This window comes from Macaca nemestrina, chromosome 15 (genome assembly GCF_043159975.1).
Source record: "Macaca nemestrina isolate mMacNem1 chromosome 15, mMacNem.hap1, whole genome shotgun sequence".
NCBI lineage: Eukaryota > Metazoa > Chordata > Mammalia > Primates > Cercopithecidae > Macaca > Macaca nemestrina.
Window position 1 is genome coordinate 81013941 of NC_092139.1, and position 21982 is coordinate 81035922.

Genomic DNA, 21982 nt, shown 5'->3' on the forward strand with positions numbered 1-21982 from the left:
TTCTGAGAAAATTCTTTGTGTTCTGTGAAATCATCTCACAGAGTTACATCTGTATTTCGGGGATCTCTTTGCTAGCCTTATTTCTGTGGAATATTAGAACAGATATTTCGTTTCCCTTTGAAGTCCTTAGGGCCAAAGGAAATATCCTCCTATAACAAAGAGAAATAAGCTTTCTGAGAAACTTCTTTGTGTTCTGTGAAATCAACTCACAGAGTTACAGCTTTCCCCTCAAGAAGCCTTTCGCTAAGACAGTTCTTGTGGAATTGGAAGGTGATATTTGGAAGCCTATAGAGGGCTATGGTGAAAACGGAAATATCCTCCGATGAAATCTGGAAAGAAGCTTTCTGAGAAACTGATTAGTGTTCTGTTAATTCATCTCACAGAGTTACATCTGTATTTCGTGGATCTCTTTGCTAGACTTATTTCTGTGGAATCTGAGTACAGATACTTGGATCCCTTTGAAGACTATAAGGCCAAAGAAAATATCCACCGATAACAAAGAGAAAGAAGCTTTCTGAGAAATTTCTTTGTGTTCTGTGAAATCATCTCACAGAGTTACAGCTTTCCCCTCAAGTAGCCTTGCGCTATGACAGTTCTTGTGGAATTGCAAAGTGATAATTGGAAGCCCATAGAGGTCTATGGTAAAAAAGGATATATCCTCAGATGAAATCTGGAAAGAAGCTTTCTGAGAAACTGCTTAGTGTTCTGTTAATTCATCTCCCAGAGTTACATCTGTATTTCGTGGATCTCTTTGCTAGCCTTATTTCTGTGGAATCTGAGAACAGATATTTCGCATCCCTTTGAAGATTACAGGCCAATGGAAATATCCTCCGATTACAAAGAGAAAGAAGCTTTCTGAGAAATTTCTTTGTGTTCTGTGAAATCATCTTACAGAGTTACAGCTTTCCCTTCAAGAACTTTTTCGCTAAGCCAGTTCTTGTGTAATTGGCAGTGGTATTTGGAAGCCCATAGTGGGCTATGGTGAAAAATGAATTATCCTCAGATGAAATCTGGAAAGAAACTTTCTGAGAAACTGCTTGATGTTCTGTTAATTCATCTCACTGAGTTACATCTGTATTTCGTGCATCTCTTTGCTAGCCTTATTTCTGTGGAATCTGAGAACAGATATTTCGGATCCCTTTGAAGTCTATAGGGCCAAAGGAAATATCCTCCGATAACAAAGAGAAAGAAGCTTTCTGAGAAACTTCTTTTTGTTCTGTGAAATCATCTCACAGAGTTACAGCTTTCCCCTCAAGAAGCCTTTCGCTAAGACAGTTCTTGTGGATTTGGCATAGTGATATTTGGAAGCACTTAGAGGCCTATGGTGAAAAAGGAAATATCCTCAGATGAAATCTGGAAAGAAGCTTTCTGAGAAAGTGCTTGGTGTTCTGTTAATTCATCTCACAGAGTTACATCTGTATTTCGTGGATCTCTTTGCTAGCCTTATTTGTGTGGAATCTGAGAACAGATGTTTCGGATCCCTTTGAAGACTATAGGTCCAAAGGAAATATCCTACGATAACAAAGAGAAGGAAGCTTTCTGAGAAACTTTGGGTTCCGTGAAATCATCTCACAGAGTTACAGCTTTCCCCTCTAGAAGCCTTTCGCTAAGACAGTTCTTGTGGAATTGGCAAAGTGATATTTGGAAGCCCATAGAGGGCTATGGTGAAAAAGAAAATATCCTCAGATGAAATCTGGAAAGAAGCTTTCTGAGAAACTGCTTAGTGTTCTGTTAATTCATCTCACAGAGTTACATCTGTATTTCGTGGATCTCTTTGCTAGCCTTATTTCTGTGGAATCTGAGAACAGATATTTCGGATCCCTTTGAAGACTATAGGGCCAAAGGAAATATCCTCCGATAACAAAGAGAAAGAAGCTTTCTGAGAAACTTCGTTGTGTTCTCTGAAATCATCTCACAGAGTTACAGCTTTCCCCTCAAGAAGCCTTTCGCTAAGACAGTTCTTGTGGAATTGGCAAAGTGATATTTGGAAGCCCATAGTGGGCTATGGTGAAAAAGGAAATATCCTCAGATGAAATCTGGAAAGAAGCTTTCTGAGAAACTGCTAAGCGTTCTGTTAATTCATCTCACAGAATTACATCTGTACTTCGTGGATCTCTTTGCTAGCCTTATTTCTGTGGAATCTGAGAACAGATATTTCGGATCCCTTTAAAGAATATAAGGCCAAAGGAAATATCCTCCAATAACAAAGAGAAAGAAGCTTTCTGAGAAACTTCTTTGTGATCTGTGGAATCATCTCACAGAGTTACAGCTTTCCCTTCAAGAAGCCTTTCGCTAAGACAGTTCTTGTGGAATTGGAAGGTGATATTTGGAAGCCCATAGAGGGCTAGGGTGAAAAAGGAAATATCCTCAGATGAAATCTGGAAAGAAGCTTTCTGAGAAACTGCTTAGTGTTCTGTTAATTCATCTCACAGAGTTACATCTGTATTTCGTGGATCTCTTTGCTAGCCTTATTTCTGTGGAATCTGAGAACAGATATTTGGATCCCTTTGAAGACTATAGGGCCAAAGGAAATATCCTCCGATAACAAAGAGAAAGAAGCTTTCTGAGAAATTTCTTTGTGTTCTGTGACATCATCTCACAGAGTTACTCTTTCCCCTCAAGAAGCCTTTCGCTAAGACAGTTCTTGTGAAATTGGCAAAGTGATATTTGGAAGCCCATAGAGGGCTATGGTGAAAAAGGAAATATCCTCAGATGAAATCTGGAAAGAAGCTTTCTGAGAAACTGCTTAGTGTTCGGTTAATTCATCTCCCAGAGTTACATCTGTATTTCGTGGATCTCTTTACTCGCCTTATTTCTGTGGAATCTGAGAACAGATATTTCGGATCCCTTTGAAGACTGTAGGGCTAAAGGAAATATCCTCCGATAAGAAAGAGAAAGAAGCTTTCTGAGAAACTTCGTTGTGTTCTCTGAAATCATCTCACAGAGTTACAGCTTTCCCCTCAAGAAGCCTTTCGCTAAGACAGTCCTTGTGGAATTGGCAAAGTGATATTTGGAAGCCCATAGAGGGCTATGGTGAAAAAGGTAATATCCTGAGATGAAATCTGGAAAGAAGCTTTCTGAGAAACTGCTTAGTGTTCTGTTAATTTACCTCACAGAGTTACATCTGTATTTGGTGGATCTCTTTCCTAGCCTTATTTCTGTGGAATCTGAGAACAGATATTTCGGATCCCTTTAAAGAATATAAGGCCAAAGGAAATATCCTCCGATAACAAAGAGAAAGAAGCTTTCTGAGAAACTTCTTTGTGTTCTGTGAAATCATCTCACAGAGTTACAGCTTTCCCCTCAAGAAGCCTTTCGCTAAGACAGTTCTTGTGGATTTGGCATAGTGATATTTGGAAGCCCATAGAGGGCTATGGTGAAAAAGGAAATATCCTCAGATGAAATCTGGAAAGAAGCTTTCTGAGAAATTGCTTGGTGTTCTGTTAATTCATCTCACAGAGTTACAACTGTGTTTCGTGGATCTCTTTGCTAGCTTTATTTCTGTGGAATCTGAGAACAGATGATTCGGATCCCTTTGAAGAATATAGGGCCAAAGGAAATATCCTCCGATAACAAGGAGAAGGAAGCTTTCTGAGAAACTTCTTTGTGTTCTGTGAAATCAACTCACAGAGTTACAGCTTTCCCCTCAAGAAGCCTTTCGCTAAGACAGTTCTTGTGGAATTGGAAGGTGATATTTGGAAGCCCATAGAGGGCTAGTGTGAAAAAGGAAATATCCTCAGATGAAATCTGGAAAGAAGCTTTCTGAGAAACTGCTTAGTGTTCTGTTAATTCATCTCACAGAGTTACATCTGTATTTCGTGGATCTGTTTGCAAGCCTTATTTCTGTGGAATCTGAGAACAGATATTTGGATCCCTTTGAAGACTATAGGGCCAAAGGAAATATCCTCCGATAACAAAGAGAAAGAAGCTTTCTGAGAAATTTCTTCGTGTTCTGTGAAATCATCTCACAGAGTTACAGCTTTCCCCTCAAGAAGCCTTTCGATAAAACAGTTCTTGTGGAATTGTTAACGTGATATTTGGAAGCCCATAGAGGGCTATGGTGAAAAAGGAAATATCCTCAGATGAAATCTGGAAAGAATCGTTCTGAGAAACTGCTTAGTGTTCGGTTAATTCATCTCCCAGAGTGACATCTGTATTTCGTGGATCTCTTTGCTAGCCTTATTTCTGTGGAATCTGAGAACAGATATTTCGGATCCCTTTGAAGACTATAGGCCAATGGAAATATCTTCCGATTAGAAAGAGAAAGAAGCTTTCTGAGAAATTTCTTTGTGTTCTGTGAAATCATCTCACAGAGTTACAGCTTTCCCTTCAAGAAGTTTTTCGCTAAGAGAGTTCTTGTGGAATTGGCAAAGTGATATTTGGAAGCCCATAGTGAGCTATGGTGAAAAAGGAATTATCCTCAGATGAAATCTGGAAAGAAACTTTCTGAGAAACTGCTTGGTGTTCTGTTAATTCATCTCACAGAGTTACATCTGTATTTCGTGGATCTCTTTGCTAGCCTTATTTCTGTGGAATCTGAGAACAGATATTTCGGATCCCTTTAAAGATTATAGGGCCAAAGGAAATATCCTCCGATAACAAAGAGAAAGAAGCTTTCTGAGAAACTTCTTTTTGTTCTGTGAAATCAACTCACAGAGTTACAGCTTTCCCTCAAGAAGCCTTTCGCTAAGACAGTTCTTGTGGAATTGGCAAAGTGATATTTGGAAGCCCATAGAGGGTATGGTGAAAAAGGAAATATCCTCAGATGAAATCTGGAAAGAAGCTTTCTGAGAAACTGCTTAGTGTTCGGTTAATTCATCTCCCAGAGTTACATCTGTATTTCGTGGATCTCTTTGCTAGCCTTATTTCTGTGGTATCTGAGAACAGATATTTCGTATCCCTTTGAAGACTATAGGGCTAAAGGAAATATCCTGCGATAAGAAAGAGAAAGAATCTTTCTGAGAAACTTCTTTGTGTTCTGTGAAATCATCTCACAGAGTTACAGCTTTCCCCTCAAGAAGCCTTTCGCTAAGACAGTTCTTGTGGAATTGGCAAAGTGATATTTGGAAGCCCATAGTGGGCTATGGTGAAAAAGGAATTATCCTCAGATGAAATCTGGAAAGAAACTTTCTGAGAAACTGCTTGGTGTTCTGTTAATTCATCTCACAGAGTTACATCTGTATTTCGTGGATCTCTTTGCTAGCCTTATTTCTGTGGAATCTGAGACAGATATTTCGGATCCCTTTAAAGAATATAAGGCCAAAGGAAATATCCTCCGATAACAAAGAGAAGGAAGCTTTCTGAGAAACATCTTTGTGTTCTGTGAAATCAACTCACAGAGTTACAGCTTTCCCCTCAAGAAGCCTTTCGCTAAGACAGTTCTTGTGGAATTGGAAGGTGATATTTGGAAGCCCATAGAGGGCTAGGGTGAAAAAGGAAATATCCTCAGATGAAATCTGGAAAGAAGCTTTCTGAGAAACTGCTTAGTGTTCTGTTAATTCATCTCACAGAGTTACATCTGTATTTCGTGGATCTGTTTGCAAGCCTTATTTCTATGGAATCTGAGAACAGATATTTGGATCCCTTTGAAGACTATAGGGCCAAGGGAAATATCCTCCGATAACAAAGAGAAAGAAGCTTTCTGAGAAATTTCTTCGTGTTCTGTGAAATCATCTCACAGAGTTACAGCTTTCCCCTCATGAAGCCTTTCGATAAGACAGTTCTTGTGGAATCGTTAACGTGATATTTGGAAGCCCATAGAGGGCTACGGTGAAAAAGGAAATATCCTCAGATGAAATCTGGAAAGAATCGTTCTGAGAAACTGCTTAGTGTTCGGTTAATTCATCTCCCAGAGTGACATCTGTATTTAGTGGATCTCTTTGCTAGCCTTATTTCTGTGGAATCTGAGAACAGATATTTCGGATCCCTTTGAAGACTATAGGGCTAAAGGAAATATCCTCCGATAAGAAAGAGAAAGAAGCTTTCTGAGAAACTTCTTTGTGTTCTGTGAAATCATCTCACAGAGTTACAGCTTTCCCCTCAAGAAGCCTTTCGCTAAGACAGTTCTTGTGGAATTGGCCAAGTGATATTTGGAAGCCCCTAGAGGGCTATGGTGAAAAAGGAAATATCCTCAGATGAAATCTGGAAAGAAGCTTTCTGAGAAACTGCTAAGTGTTCTGTAAATTCATCTCACAGAGTTACATCTGTACTTCGTGGATCTCTTTGCTAGCCCTATTTCTGTGGAATCTGAGAACAGATATTTCGGATCCCTTTGAAGACTATAGGCCAATGGAAATATCCTCCGATTACAAAGAGAAAGAAGCTTTCTGAGAAATTTCTTTGTGTTCTGTGAAATCATCTCACAGAGTTACAGCTTTCCCTTCAAGAAGTTTTTCGCTAAGAGAGTTCTTGTGGAATTGGCAAAGTGATATTTGGAAGGCCATAGTGAGCTATGGTGAAAAAGGAATTATCCTCAGATGAAATCTGGAAAGAAACTTTCTGAGAAATTGCTTGGTGTTCTGTTAAATCATCTCACAGAGTTACATCTGTATTTCGTGGATCTCTTTGCTAGCCTTATTTCTGTGGAATCTGAGAACAGATATTTCGGATCCCTTTAAAGATTATAGGGCCAAAGGAAATATCCTCCGATAACAAAGAGAAAGAAGCTTTCTGAGAAACTTCTTTTTGTTCTGTGAAATCAACTCACAGAGTTACAGCTTTCCCTCAAGAAGCCTTTCGCTAAGACAGTTCTTGTGGAATTGGCAAAGTGATATTTGGAAGCCCATAGAGGGTATGGTGAAAAAGGAAATATCCTCAGATGAAATCTGGAAAGAAGCTTTCTGAGAAACTGCTTAGTGTTCGGTTAATTCATCTCACAGAGTTACATCTGTATTTCGTGGATCTCTTTGCTAGCCTTATTTCTGTGGTATCTGAGAACAGATATTTCGTATCCCTTTGAAGACTATAGGGCTAAAGGAAATATCCTCCGATAAGAAAGAGAAAGAAGCTTTCTGAGAAACTTCTTTGTGTTCTGTGAAATCATCTCACAGAGTTACAGCTTTCCCCTCAAGAAGCCTTTCGCTAAGACAGTTCTTGTGGAATTGGCAAAGTGATATTTGGAAGCCCATAGTGGGCTATGGTGAAAAAGGAATTATCCTCAGATGAAATCTGGAAAGAAACTTTCTGAGAAACTGCTTGGTGTTCTGTTAATTCATCTCACAGAGTTACATCTGTATTTCGTGGATCTCTTTGCTAGCCTTATTTCTGTGGAATCTGAGACAGATATTTCGGATCCCTTTAAAGAATATAAGGCCAAAGGAAATATCCTCCGATAACAAAGAGAAAGAAGCTTTCTGAGAAACTTCTTTGTGTTCTGTGAAATCATCTCACAGAGTTACAGCTTTCCCCTCAAGAAGACTTTCGCTAAGACAGTTCTTGTGGATTTGGCATAGTGATATTTGGAAGCCCATAGAGGGCTATGGTGAAAAAGGAAATATCCTCAGATGAAATCTGGAAAGAAGCTTTCTGAGAAAGTGCTTGGTGTTCTGTTAATTCATCTCACAGAGTTACAACTGTGTTTCGTGGATCTCTTTGCTAGCCTTATTTCTGTGGAATCTGAGAACAGTTGTTTCGTATCCCTTTGAAGACTATAGGGCCAAAGGAAATATCCTCCGATAACAAAGAGAAGGAAGCTTTCTGAGAAACTTCTTTGTGTTCTGTGAAATCATCCCACAGAGTTACAGCTTCCCCTCAAGAAACCTTTCGCTAAGACAGTTCTGGTGGAATTGGAAGGTGATATTTGGAAGCCCATAGAGGGCTAGGGTGAAAAAGGAAATATCCTCAGATGAAATCTGGAAAGAAGCTTTCTGAGAAACTGCTTCGTGTTCTGTTAATTCATCTCACAGAGTTACATCTGTATTTCGTGGATCTGTTTGCAAGCCTTATTTCTATGGAATCTGAGAACAGATATTTGGATCCCTTTGAAGACTATAGGGCCAAGGGAAATATCCTCCGATAACAAAGAGAAAGAAGCTTTCTGAGAAATTTCTTCGTGTTCTGTGAAATCATCTCACAGAGTTACAGCTTTCCCCTCAAGAAGCCTTTCGATAAGACAGTTCTTGTGGAATCGTTAACGTGATATTTGGAAGCCCTTAGAGGGCTATGGTGAAAAAGGAAATATCCTCAGATGAAATCTGGAAAGAAGCTTTCTGAGAAACTGCTAAGTGTTCTGTTAATTCATCTCACAGAGTTACATCTGTACTTCGTGGATCTCTTTGCTAGCCCTATTTCTGTGGAATCTGAGAACAGATATTTCGGATCCCTTTGAAGACTATAGGCCAATGGAAATATCCTCCGATAACAAAGAGAAAGAAGCTTTGTGAGAAACTTCTTTTTGTTCTGTGAAATCAACTCACAGAGTTACAGCTTTCCCCTCAAGAAGTCTTTCGCTAAGACAGTTCTTGTGGAATTGGCAAAGTGATATTTGGAAGCCCATAGAGGGCTATGTTGAAATAGGAAATATCCTCAGATGAAATCTGGAAAGAAGCTTTCTGAGAAACTGCTTAGTGTTCTGTTAATTCATCTCACAGAGTTACATCTGGATTTGGTGGATCTCTTTGCTAGCCTTATTTCTGTGGAATCTGAGAACAGATATTTCGGATCCCTTTGAAGAATATAAGGCCAAAGGAAATATCCTCCGATAACAAAGAGAAAGAAGCTTTCTGAGAAACTTCTTTGTGTTCTGTGAAATCATCTCACAGAGTTACAGCTTTCCCCTCAGGAAGACTATCGCTAAGACAGTTCTTGTGGATTTGGCATAGTGATATTTGGAAGCCCATAGAGGGCTATGGTGAAAAAGGAAATATCCTCAGATGAAATCTGGAAAGAAGCTTTCTGAGAAACTGCTTAGTGTTCTGTGAAATCATCTCAAAGATTTACAGCATACCCCTCAAGAAGCCTTTTGCTATGACAGTTCTTGTGGAATTTGCAAAGTGATATTTGGAAGCCCTTAGAGGGCTATGGTGAGAAAGGAAATATCCTCAGATGAAATCTGGAAAGCAGCCATCTGAGAAACTGCTTAGTGTTCTGTTAATTCATCTCTAAGGTTTACAGCTTTCCCCTCAAGAAGCCGCATGCTAAGCCTGTTCTTGTGGAATTCGCAAAGTGATATTTGGAAGCCCATAGAGGGCTATGGTGAAAAAGAATGTATCCTCTGAGATAAACTGGAAAGAAGCTTTCTGACAAACTACTTTGTGATGTGTGACTTCCACACACAGAGTTACATCTGTATTTGGTGGATCTCTTTGCTAGCCTTATTTCTGTGGAATCTGAGAACAGATATTTCGGATTCCTTTGAAGAATATAAGGCCAAAGGAAATATCCTCCGATAACAAAGAGAAAGAAGCTTTCTGAGAAACTTCTTTGTGTTCTGTGAAATCATCTCACAGAGTTACAGCTTTCCCCTCAGGAAGCCTATCGCTAAGACAGTTCTTGTGGATTTGGCATAGTGATATTTGGAAGCCCATAGAGGGCTATGGTGAAAAAGGAAATATCCTCAGATGAAATCTGGAAAGAAGCTTTCTGAGAAACTGCTTAGTGTTCGGTTAATTCATCTCCCAGAGTTACATCTGTATTTCGTGGATCTCTTTGCTAGCCTTATTTCTGTGGTATCTGAGAACAGATATTTCGGATCCCTTTGAAGGCTATAGGGCTAAAGGAAATATCCTCCGATAAGAAAGAGAAAGAATCTTTCTGAGAAACTTCTTTGTGTTCTGTGAAATCATCTCACAGAGTTACAGCTTTCCCCTCAAGAATCCTTTCGCTAAGACAGTTCTTGTGGAATTGGCAAAGTGATATTTGGAAGCCCATATTGGGCTACGGTGAAACAGGAATTATCCTCAGATGAAATCTGGAAAGAAACTTTCTGAGAAACTGCTTGGTGTTCTGTTAATTCATCTCACAGAGTTACATCTGTATTTCGTGGATCTCTTTGCTAGCTTTATTTCTGTGGAATCTGAGAACAGATATTTCGGGTCCCTTTGAAGAGTGTAGGGCCAAAGGAAATATCCACCGATAACAAAGAGACAGAAGATTTCTGAGAAACTTCTTTGTGTTCTGTGAAATCATCTCACAGAGTTACAGCTTTCCCCTCAAGAATACTTTCGCTAAGACAGTTCTTGTGGAATTGGCAAAGTGATATTTGGAAGCCCATAGAGAGTTATGGTGAAAAAGGAACTATCCTCAGATGAAATCTGGAAAGAAGCTTTCTGAGAAACTGCTTAGTGTTCTGTTAATTCATCTCACAGAGTTACATCTGTATTTGGTGGATATCTTTGCTAGCCTTATTTCTGTGGAATCTGAGAACAGATATTTCGGGTCCCTTTAAAGAATATAAGGCCAAAGGAAATATCCTCCGATAACAAAGAGAAAGAAGCTTTCAGAGAAACTTCTTTGTGTTCTGTGAAATCATCTCACAGAGTTACAGCTTTCCCCTCAAGAAGCCTTTCTCTAAGACAGTTCTTGTGGATTTGGCATAGTGATACTTGGAAGCACTTAGAGGGCTATGGTGAAAAAGGAAATATTCTCAGATGAAATCTTGAAAGAAGTTTTCTGAGAAAGTTCTTGGTGTTCTGTTAATTCATCTCACAGAGTTACAACTGTATTTCGTGGATCTCTTTGCTAGCCTTATTTCTGTGGAATCTGAGAACAGATGTTTCGGATTCCTTTGAAGACTATAGGGCCAAAGGAAATATCCTCCGATAACAAAGAGAAGGAAGCTTTCTGAGAAACTTCTTTGTGTTCTGTGAAATCATCTCACAGAGTTACAGCTTTCCCCTCAAGAAACCTTTCGCCAAGACAGTTCTTGTGGAATTGGAAGGTGATATTTGGAAGCCCATAGAGGGCTAGGGTGAAAAAGGAAATATCCTCAGAAGAAATCTGGAAAGAAGCTTTCTGAGAAACTGCTTAGTGTTCTTTTAATTCATCTCACAGAGTTACATCTCTATTTGGTTGATCTCTTTCCTAGCCTTTTTTCTGTGGAATCTGAGAACAGATATTTGGATCCCTTTGAAGACTATAGGGCCAAAGGAAATATCCTCCGATAACAAAGAGAAAGAAGCTTTCTGAGAAATTTCTTTGTGTTCTGTGAAATCATCTCACAGATTTACAGCTTTCCCCTCAAAAAGCCTTTCGCTAAGACAGTTCTTGTGGAATTGGCAAAGTGATATTTGGAAGACCATAGAGGGCTATTGTGAATAATTAATTATCCTCAGATGAAATCTGGAAAGAAGCTTTCTGAGAAACTGCTTAGTGTTCGGTTAATTCATCTCCCAGAGTTACATCTGTATGTCGAGGATCTCTTTGCTAGCCTTATTTCTGTGGAATCTGAGAACAGATATTTCGATCCCTTCGAAGACTATAGGGCTAAAGGAAATATCCTCCAATAAGAAAGAGAAAGAAGCTTTCTGAGAAACTTCTTTGTGTTCTGTGAAATCATCTCACAGAGTTACAGCTTTCCCCTCAAGAAGCCTTTCGCTAAGACAGTTCTTGTGGAATTGGCAAAGTGATATTTGGAAGCCCATAGAGGGCTATGGTGAAAAAGGAAATATCCTCAGATGAAATCTGGAAAGAAGCTTTCTGAGAAACTGCTTAGGGTTCTGTTAATTCATCTCACAGAGTTACATCTGTATTTCGTGGATCTCTTTGCTAGCCTTATTTCTGTGGAATCTGAGAACAGATATTTCGGATCCCTTTGAAGACTATAGGCCAATGGAAATATCCTCCAATTACAAAGAGAAAGAAGCTTTCTGAGAAATTTCTTCGTGTTCCGTGAAATCATCTCACAGAGTTACAGCTTTCCCTTCTAGAAGTTTTTCGCTAAGACAGTTCTTGTGGAATTGGCAAAGTGATATTTGGAAGCCCATAGAGGGCTATGGTGAAAAAGGAAATATCCTCAGATGAAATCTGTAAAGAAGGTTTCTGAGAAACTGTTTTGTGTTCTGTTAATTCATCTCACAGAGTTACATCTGTATTTCGTGGATCTCTTTGCTAGCCTTATTTCTGTGGAATCTGAGAACAGATATTTCGGATCCCTTTGAAGACTATAGGGCCAAAGGAAGTATCCTCCTATAACAAAGAGAAAGAAGCTTTCTGAGAAACTTCTTTGTGTTCTGTGAAATCATCTCACAGAGTTACAGATTTCCCCTCAAGAAGCCTTTCTCTAAGACAGTTCTTGTGGATTTGGCATAGTGATACTTGGAAGCACTTAGAGGGCTATGGTGAAAAAGGAAATATTCTCAGATGAAATCTTGAAAGAAGTTTTCTGAGAAAGTTCTTGGTGTTCTGTTAATTCATCTCACAGAGTTACAACTGTATTTCGTGGATCTCTTTGCTAGCCTTATTTCTGTGGAATCTGAGAACAGATGTTTCGGATTCCTTTGAAGACTATAGGGCCAAAGGAAATATCCTCCGATAACAAAGAGAAGGAAGCTTTCTGAGAAACTTCTTTGTGTTCTGTGAAATCATCTCACAGAGTTACAGCTTTCCCCTCAAGAAAACTTTCGCTAAGACAGTTCTTGTGGAATTGGAAGGTGATATTTGGAAGCCCATAGAGGGCTAGGGTGAAAAAGGAAATATCCTCAGAAGAAATCTGGAAAGAAGCTTTCTGAGAAACTGCTTAGTGTTCTTTTAATTCATCTCACAGAGTTACATCTGTATTTGGTTGATCTCTTTCCTAGCCTTATTTCTGTGGAATCTGAGAACAGATATTTGGATCCCTGTGAAGACTATAGGGCCAAAGGAAATATCCTCCGATAACAAAGAGAAAGAAGCTTTCTGAGAAATTTCTTTGTGTTCTGTGAAATCATCTCACAGATTTACAGCTTTCCCCTCAAAAAGCCTTTCGCTAAGACAGTTCTTGTGGAATTGGCAAAGTGATATTTGGAAGACCATAGAGGGCTATTGTGAGTAATTAATTATCCTCAGATGAAATCTGGAAGGAAGCTTTCTGAGAAACTGCTTAGTGTTCGGTTAATTCATCTCCCAGAGTTACATCTGTATTTCGTGGATCTCTTTGCTAGCCTTATTTCTGTGGAATCTGAGAGCAGATATTTCGGATCCCTTTGAAGACTATAGGCCAATGGAAATATCCTCCAATTACAAAGAGAAAGAAGCTTTCTGAGAAATTTCTTCGTGTTCCGTGAAATCATCTCACAGAGTTACAGCTTTCTCTTCTAGAAGTTTTTCGCTAAGACAGTTCTTGTGGAATTGGCAAAGTGATATTTGGAAGCCCATAGAGGGCTATGGTGAAAAAGGAAATATCCTCAGATGAAATCTGGAAAGAAAGTTTCTGAGAAACTGTTTTGTGTTCTGTTAATTCATCTCACAGAGTTACATCTGTATTTCGTGGATCTCTTTGCTAGCCTTATTTCTGTGTAATCTGAGAACAGATATTTTGATCCCTTTGAAGACTATAGGGCCAAAGGAAATATCCTCCGATAACAAAGAGAAAGAAGCTTTCTGAGAAATTTCTTTGTGTTCTGTGACATCATCTCACAGAGTTACAGCTTTCCCCTCAAGAAGCCTTTCGCTAAGACAGTTCTTGTGGAATTGGCAAAGTGATATTTGGAAGCCCACAGAGGGCTATGGTGAAAAAGGTAATATCCTGAGATGAAATCTGGAAAGAAGCTTTCTGAGAAACTGCCTAGTGTTCTGTTAATTCACCTCACAGAGTTACATCTGTATTTGGTGGATCTCTTTGCTAGCCTTATTTCTGTGGAATCTGAGAACAGATGTTTCGGATCCCTTTGAAGACTATAGGGCCAAAGGAAATATCCTCCGATAACAAAGAGAAGGAAGCTTTCTGAGAAACTTCTTTGTGTTCTGTGAAATCATCTCACAGAGTTACAGCTTCCCCTCAAGAAACCTTTCGCTAAGACAGTTCTTGTGGAATTGGAAGGTGATATTAGGAAGCCCATAGAATGCTAGGGTGAAAAAGGGAATATCCTCAGATGATATCTGGAAAGAAGCTTTCTGAGAAACTGCTTAGTGTTCTGTTAATTCATCTCACAGAGTTACATCTGTATTTCGTGGATCTGTTTGCAAGCCTTATTTCTATGGAATCTGAGAACAGATATTTGGATCCCTTTGAAGACTATAGGGCCAAGGGAAATATCCTCCGATAACAAAGAGAAAGAAGCTTTCTGAGAAATTTCTTCGTGTTCTGTGAAATCATCTCACAGAGTTACAGCTTTCCCCTCAAGAAGCCTTTCGATAAGACAGTTCTTGTGGAATCGTTAACGTGATATTTGGAAGCCCATAGAGGGCTATGGTGAAAAAGGAAATATCCTCAGATGAAATCTGGAAAGAATCGTTCTGAGAAACTGCTTAGTGTTCGGTTAATTCATCTCCCAGAGTGACATCTGTATTTCGTGGATCTCTTTGCTAGCCTTATTTCTGTGGAATCTGAGAACAGATATTTCGGGTCCCTTTGAAGACTATAGGGCCAAAGGAAATATCCTCCGATAAGAAAGAGAAAGAAGCTTTCTGAGAAACTTCTTTGTGTTCTGTGAAATCATCTCACAGAGTTACAGCTTTCCCCTCAAGAAGCCTTTCGCTAAGACAGTTCTTGTGGAATTGGCCAAGTGATATTTGGAAGCCCCTAGAGGGCTATGGTGAAAAAGGAAATATCCTCAGATGAAATCTGGAAAGAAGCTTTCTGAGAAACTGCTAAGTGTTCTGTTTATTCATCTCACAGAGTTACATCTGTACTTCGTGGATCTCTTTGCTAGCCCTATTTCTGTGGAATCTGAGAACAGATATTTCGGATCCCTTTGAAGACTATAGGCCAATGGAAATATCCTCCGATTACAAAGAGAAAGAAGCTTTCTGAGAAATTTCTTTGTGTTCTGTGAAATCATCTCACAGAGTTACAGCTTTCCCTTCAAGAAGTTTTTCGCTAAGAGAGTTCTTGTGGAATTGGCAAAGTGATATTTGGAAGCCCATAGTGAGCTATGGTGAAAAAGGAATTATCCTCAGATGAAATCTGGAAAGAAACTTTCTGAGAAACTGCTTGGTGTTCTGTTAATTCATCTCACAGAGTTACATCTGTATTTGGTGGATCTCTTTGCTAGCCTTATTTCTGTGGAATCTGAGAACAGATATTTCGGATCCCTTTGAAGAATATAAGGCCAAAGGAAATATCCTCCGATAACAAAGAGAAAGAAGCTTTCTGAGAAACTTCTTTGTGTTCTGTGAAATCATCTCACAGAGTTACAGCTTTCCCCTCAGGAAGACTATCGCTAAGACAGTTCTTGTGGATTTGGCATAGTGATATTTGGAAGCCCATAGAGGGCAATGGTGAAAAAGGAAATATCCTCAGATGAAATCTGGAAAGAAGCTTTCTGAGAAACTGCTTAGTGTTCTGTGAAATCATCTCACAGAGTTACAGCATACCCCTCAAGAAGCCTTTTGCTATGACAGTTCTTGTGGAATTTGCAAAGTGATATTTGGAAGCCCTTAGAGGGCTGTGGTGAGAAAGGAAATATCCTCAGATGAAATCTGGAAAGCAGCCATCTGAGAAACTGCTTAGTGTTCTGTTAATTCATCTCTAAGGTTTAGAGCTTTCCCCTCAAGAAGCCGCTCGCTAAGCCTGTTCTTGTGGAATTCGCAAAGTGATATTTGGAAGCCCATAGAGGGCTATGGTGAAAAAGAATGTATCCTCTGAGATAAACTGGAAAGAAGCGTTCTGAGAAACTACTTTGTGATGTGTGACTTCCACACACAGAGTTACATCTGTATTTGGTGGATCTCTTTGCTAGCCTTATTTCTGTGGAATCTGAGAACAGATATTTCGGTTTCCTTTGAAGAATATAAGGCCAAAGGAAATATCCTCCGATAACAAAGAGAAAGAAGCTTTCTGAGAAACTCCTTTGTGTTCTGTGAAATCATCTCACAGAGTTACAGCTTTCCCCTCAGGAAGCCTATCGCTAAGACAGTTCTTGTGGATTGGCATAGTGATATTTGGAAGCCCATAGAGGGCTATGGTGAAAAAGGAAATATCCTCAGATGAAATCTGGAAAGAATCTTTCTGAGAAACTGCTTAGTGTTCGGTTAATTCATGTCCCAGAGTTACATCTGTATTTCGTGGATCTCTTTGCTAGCCTTATTTCTGTGGTATCTGAGAACAGATATTTCGGATCCCTTTGAAGGCTATCGGGCTAAAGGAAATATCCTCCGATAAGAAAGAGAAAGAAGCTTTCTGAGAAACTTCTTTGTGTTCTGTGAAATCATCTCACAGAGTTACAGCTTTCCCCTCAAGAATCCTTTCGCTAAGACAGTTCTTGTGGAATTGGCAAAGTGATATTTGGAAGCCCATAGTGGGCTACGGTGAAAAAGGAATTATCCTCAGATGAAATCTGGAAAGAAACTTTCTGAGAAACTGCTTGGTGTTCTGTTAATTAATCTCACAGAGTTACATCTGTATTTCGTGGATCTCTTTGCTAGCCTTATTTCTGTGGAATCTGAGAACAGATATTTCGGATCCCTTTGAAGACTATAGGGCCAAAGGAAATATCCTCCGACAACAAAGAGAAAGAAGATTTTTGAGAAACTTCTCTGTGTTCTGCGAAATCATCTCACAGAGTTACTGCTTTCCCCTCAAGAAGCCTTTCGCTAAGACAGTTCTTGTGGAATTGGCAAAGTGATATTTGGAAGCCCTTAGAGGGCTATGGTGAAAAAGGAAATATCCTCAGATGAAATCTGGAAAGGTCTTTCTGAGAAACTGCTAAGTGTTCTGTTAATTCATCTCACAGAATTACATCTGTATTTCGTGGATCACTTTGGAAGCCTTATTTCTGTGGATTCTGAGAACAGATATTTCGGCTCCCTTTGAAGACTATAGGGCCAAAGGAAATATCCTCCAATATCAAAGAGAAAGAAGTTTTCTGAGAAACTTCTTTGTGTTCCGTGAAATCATCTCAGAGAGTTACAGCTTTCCCCTCCAGAAGCCTTTCGCTAAGACAGTTCTTGTGGAATTGGCAAAGTGATATTTGGAAGCCCATAGAGGGCTATGGTGAAAAAGGAAATATCCTCAGATGAAATATGTAAAGAAGCTTTCTGAGAAACTGCTTAGTGTTGTGTTAAGTCATCTCCCAGAGTTACATCTGTATTTCGAGGATCTCTTTGCTAGCCTTATTTCTGTGGAATCTGAGAACAGATATTTCGGATCGCTTTGAAGACTCTTGGGCCAAAGGAAATATCCAACGATAACAAAGAGAAAGAAGCTTTCTGAGAAACTTCTTTGTGTTTTGTGAAATCATCTCACAGAGTTACAGCTTTCGCCTCAAGAAGAGTTTCGCTAAGACAGTTCTTGTGGAATTGGCAAAGTGATATTTGGAAGCCCGTAGAGGGCTATGGTGAAAAAGGAAATATCCTCAGATGAAATCTTGAAAGAAGCTTTCTGAGAAACTGCTTGGTGTTCTGTTAATTCATCTCACAGAGTTACATCTGTATTTCGTGGATCTCTTTGCTCGCCTTATTTCTGCGTAATCTGAGAACAGATATTTCGGATCCCTTTGAAGACTATAGGGCCAAAGGGAATATCCTCCTATAACAAAGAGAAAGAAGCTTTCTGAGAAACTTCTTTGTGTTCTGTGAAATCATCTCACAGAGTTACAGCTTTACCCTCAAGAAACCTTTCGCTAAGACAGTTCTTGTGGAATTGGCAAAGTGATATTTTGAAGCCCATAGAGGGCTATGGTGAAAAAGGAAATATCCTCAGATGAAATCTGGAAAGAAGGTTTCTGAGAAACTGCTTGGTGTTCTGTTAAATCATCTCACAGAGTTACATCTGTATTTCGTGGATCTCTTTGCTAGCCTTATTTCTGTGGAATTTGAGAACAGATATTTCAGATCCCTTTGAAGACGACAGGGCCAAAGGAAATATCCTCCGATTACAAAGAGAAAGTAGCTTTCTGAGTAACTTCTTTGTGTTCTGTGAAATCATCTCACAGAGTTAGAGCTTTCCGCTCAAGAAGCCTTTCTCTAAGACAGTTCTTGTGGAATTGGGAAAGTGATATTTCAAAGCCCATAGAGGGCTATGGTGAAAAAGGAAATATCCTCAGATGAAATCTGGAAAGAAGCTTTCTGAGAAACTGCTTAGTGTTCTGTTAATTCATCTCACACAGTTACATCTGTATTTCGTGGATCACTTTGGTAGCCTTATTTCTGTGGATTCTGAGAACAGATATTTCGGCTCCCTTTGAAGACTATAGGGCCAAAGGAAATATCCTCCAATATCAAAGAGATAAGAAGTTTTCTGAGAAACTTCTTTGTGTTCCGTGAAATCATCTCAGAGAGTTACAGCTTTCCCCTCCAGAAGCCTTTCGCTAAGACAGTTCTTGTGGAATTGGAAAAGTGATATTTGGAAGCCCATAGAGGGCTATGGTGAAAAAGGAAATATCCTCAGATGAAATATGTAAAGAAGCTTTCTGATAAACTGCTTGGTGTTCTGTTAATTAATCTCACAGAGTTACATCTGTATTTCTTGGATCTTCTTGCTAGCCTTATTTCTGTGGAATCTGACAACAGATATTTCGGATCCCTTTGAAGACTATAGGGCCAAAGGAAATATCATCCGATAAGAAAGAGAAAGAAGCGTTCTGAGAAACTTCTTTCTGTTCTGTGAAATCATCTCACAGAGTTACAGCTTTCCCTTCAAGAAGTTTTTCACTAAGACAGTTCTTGTGTAATTGGCAAAGTGATATTTGGAAGGCCGTATTGGCTATGGTAAAAAAGGAATTATCCTCAGATGAAATCCGTAAAGAAACTTTCTGAGAAACTGCTTGGTGTTCTGTTAATTCATCTCACAGAGTTACATCTGTATTTCGTGGATCTCTTTGCTAGCCTTATTTCTGTGGAATCTGAGAACAGATATTTCGGATCCCTTTAAAGACTATAGGGCCAAAGGTAATATCCTCCAATAACAAAGAGAAAGAAGCTTTCTGAGAAACTTCTTTTTGTTCTGTGAAATCATCTCACAGAGTTACAGCTTTCCCCTCAAGAAGCCTTTCGCTAAGACAGTTCTTGTGGATTTGGCATAGTGATATTTGGAAGCTCATAGAGGGCTATGGTGAAAAAGGAAATATCCTCAGATGAAATCTGGAAAGAAGCTTTCTGAGAAACTGCTTAGTGTTCTGTTAATTCCTCTCACAGAGTTACATCTGTATTTCGTGGATCTCTTTGCTAGCCGTATTTCTGTGGAATCTGAGAACAGCTATTTCGGATCCCTTTGAAGACTATAGGGCCAAAGTAAATATCTTCCGATAACAAAGAGAAAGAAGCTTTCTGAGAAACTTCTTTGTGTTCTGTGAAATCATCTCACAGAGTTACAGCTTTCCCCTCAAGAAGCCTTTCGCTAAGACACTTCTTGTGGAATTGGCAAAGTGATACTTGGAAGCCCATAGAGGGCTATGGTAAAGGAGGAAATATCCTCAGATGAAATCTGGAAAGAAGCTTTCTGAGAAACTGCTTACTGTTCTGTTAATTCATCTCACAGAGTTACATCTGTATTTCGTGGATCTCTTTGCTAGCCTTATTTCTGTGGAATCTGAGAACAGATATTTCGGATCCCTTTGAAGACTATAAGGCAAAGGAAATATGCTACAAAAACAAAGAGAAAGAAGCTTTCTGAGAAACTTCTTTGTGTTCTGTGAAATCATCTCACAGAGTTACAGCTTTCCCCTCTAGAAGACTTTCGCTAAGACAGTTCTTGTGGATTTGGTAAAGTGATATTTGGAAGCCCTTAGTGGGCTATGGTGAAAAAGTAACTATCCTCAGATGAAATCTGCAAAGAAGCTTTCTGAGAAACTGCTTAGTGTTCTGTTAATTCATCTCACAGAGTTACATCTGTATTTCGTGGATCTCTTTGCTAGCCTTATTTCTGTGGAATATTAGAACAGATATTTCGGTTCCCTTTGAAGTCCTTAGGGCCAAAGGAAATATCCTCGTATAACAAAGAGAAATAAGCTTTCTGATAAACTTCTTTGTGTTCTGTGAAATCAACTCACAGAGTTACAGCTTTCCCCTCAAGAAGCTTTTCGCTAAGACAGTTCTTGTGGAATTGGAAGGTGATATTTGGAAGCCTATAGAGGGCTATGGTGAAAACGGAAATATCCTCCGATGAAATCTGGAAAGAAGCTTTCTGAGAAACTGCTTAGTGTTCTGTTAATTCATCTCACAGAGTTACATCTGTATTTCGTGGATCTCTTTGCTAGACTTATTTCTGTGGAATCTGAGTACAGATACTTGGATCCCTTTGAAGACTAAAGGGCCAAAGAAAATATCCTCCGATAACAAAGAGAAAGAAGCTTTCTGAGAAATTTCTTTGTGTTCTGTGAAATCATCTCACAGAGTTACAGCTTTCCCCTCAAGTAGCCTTGCGCTATGACAGTTCTTGTGGAATTGCAAAGTGATATTTTGAAGCCCATAGAGGGCTATGGTGAAAAAGGAAATATCCTCAGATGAAATCTGGAAAGAAGCTTTCTGAGAAACTGCTTAGTGTTCTGTTAATTCATCTCCCAGAGTTACATCTGTATTTCGTGGATCTCTTTGCTAGCCTTATTTCTGTGGAATCTGAGAACAGATATTTCGGATCCATTTGAAGATTACAGGCCAATGGAAATATCCTCCGATTACAAAGTGAAAGAAGCTTTCTGAGAAATTTCTTTGTGTTCTGTGAAATCATCTCACAGAGTTACAACTTTCCCTTCAAGAACTTTTTCGCTAAGCCAGTTCTTGTGTAATTGGCAGTGATATTTGGAACCCCATAGTGGGCTACGGTGAAAAAGGAATTATCCTCAGATGAAATCTGGAAAGGGCTTTCTGAGAAACTGCTAAGTGTTCTGTTAATTCATCTCACAGAGTTACATCTGTGTTTCGTGGATCACTTTGGTAGCCTTATTTCTGTGGATTCTGAGAACAGATATGTCGGCTCCCTTTGAAGTCTATAGGGCCAAAGGAAATATCCTCCAATATCAAAGAGAAAGAAGTTTTCTGAGAAACTTCTTTGTGTTCCGTGAAATCATCTCAGAGAGTTACAGCTTTCCCCTCCAGAAGCCTTTCGCTAAGACAGTTCTTGTGGAATTGGCAAAGTGATATTTGGAAGCCCATAGAGGGCTATGGTGAAAAAGGAAATATCCTCAGATGAAATATGTAAAGAAGCTTTCTGAGAAACTGCTTAGTGTTGTGTTAAGTCATCTCCCAGAGTTACATCTGTATTTCGAGGATCTCTTTGCTAGCCTTATTTCTGTGGAATCTGAGAACAGATATTTCGGATCGCTTTGAAGACTCTCGGGCCAAAGGAAATATCCAACGACAACAAAGAGAAAGAAGCTTTCTGAGAAACTTCTTTGTGTTCTGTGAAATCATCTCACAGAGTTACAGCTTTCGCCTCAAGAAGAGTTTCGCTAAGACAGTTCTTGTGGAATTGGCAAAGTGATATTTGGAAGCCCGTAGAGGGCTATGGTGAAAAAGGAAATATCCTCAGATGAAATCTTGAAAGAAGCTTTCTGAGAAACTGCTTGGTGTTCTGTTAATTCATCTCACAGAGTTACATCTGTATTTCGTGGATCTCTTTGCTCGCCTTATTTCTGCGTAATCTGAGAACAGATATTTCGGATCCCTTTGAAGACTATAGGGCCAAAGGGAATATCCTCCTATAACAAAGAGAAAGAAGCTTTCTGAGAAACTTCTTTGTGTTCTGTGAAATCATCTCACAGAGTTACAGCTTTACCCTCAAGAAGCCTTTCGCTAAGACAGTTCTTGTGGAATTGGCAAAGTGATATTTGGAAGCCCATAGAGGGCTATGGTGAAAAAGGATATATCCTCAGATGAAATCTGCATAGAAGCTTTCTGAGAAACTGCTTAGTGTTCTGTTAATTCATCACACAGAGTTACATCTGTATTTCGTGGATCTCTTTGCTAGCCT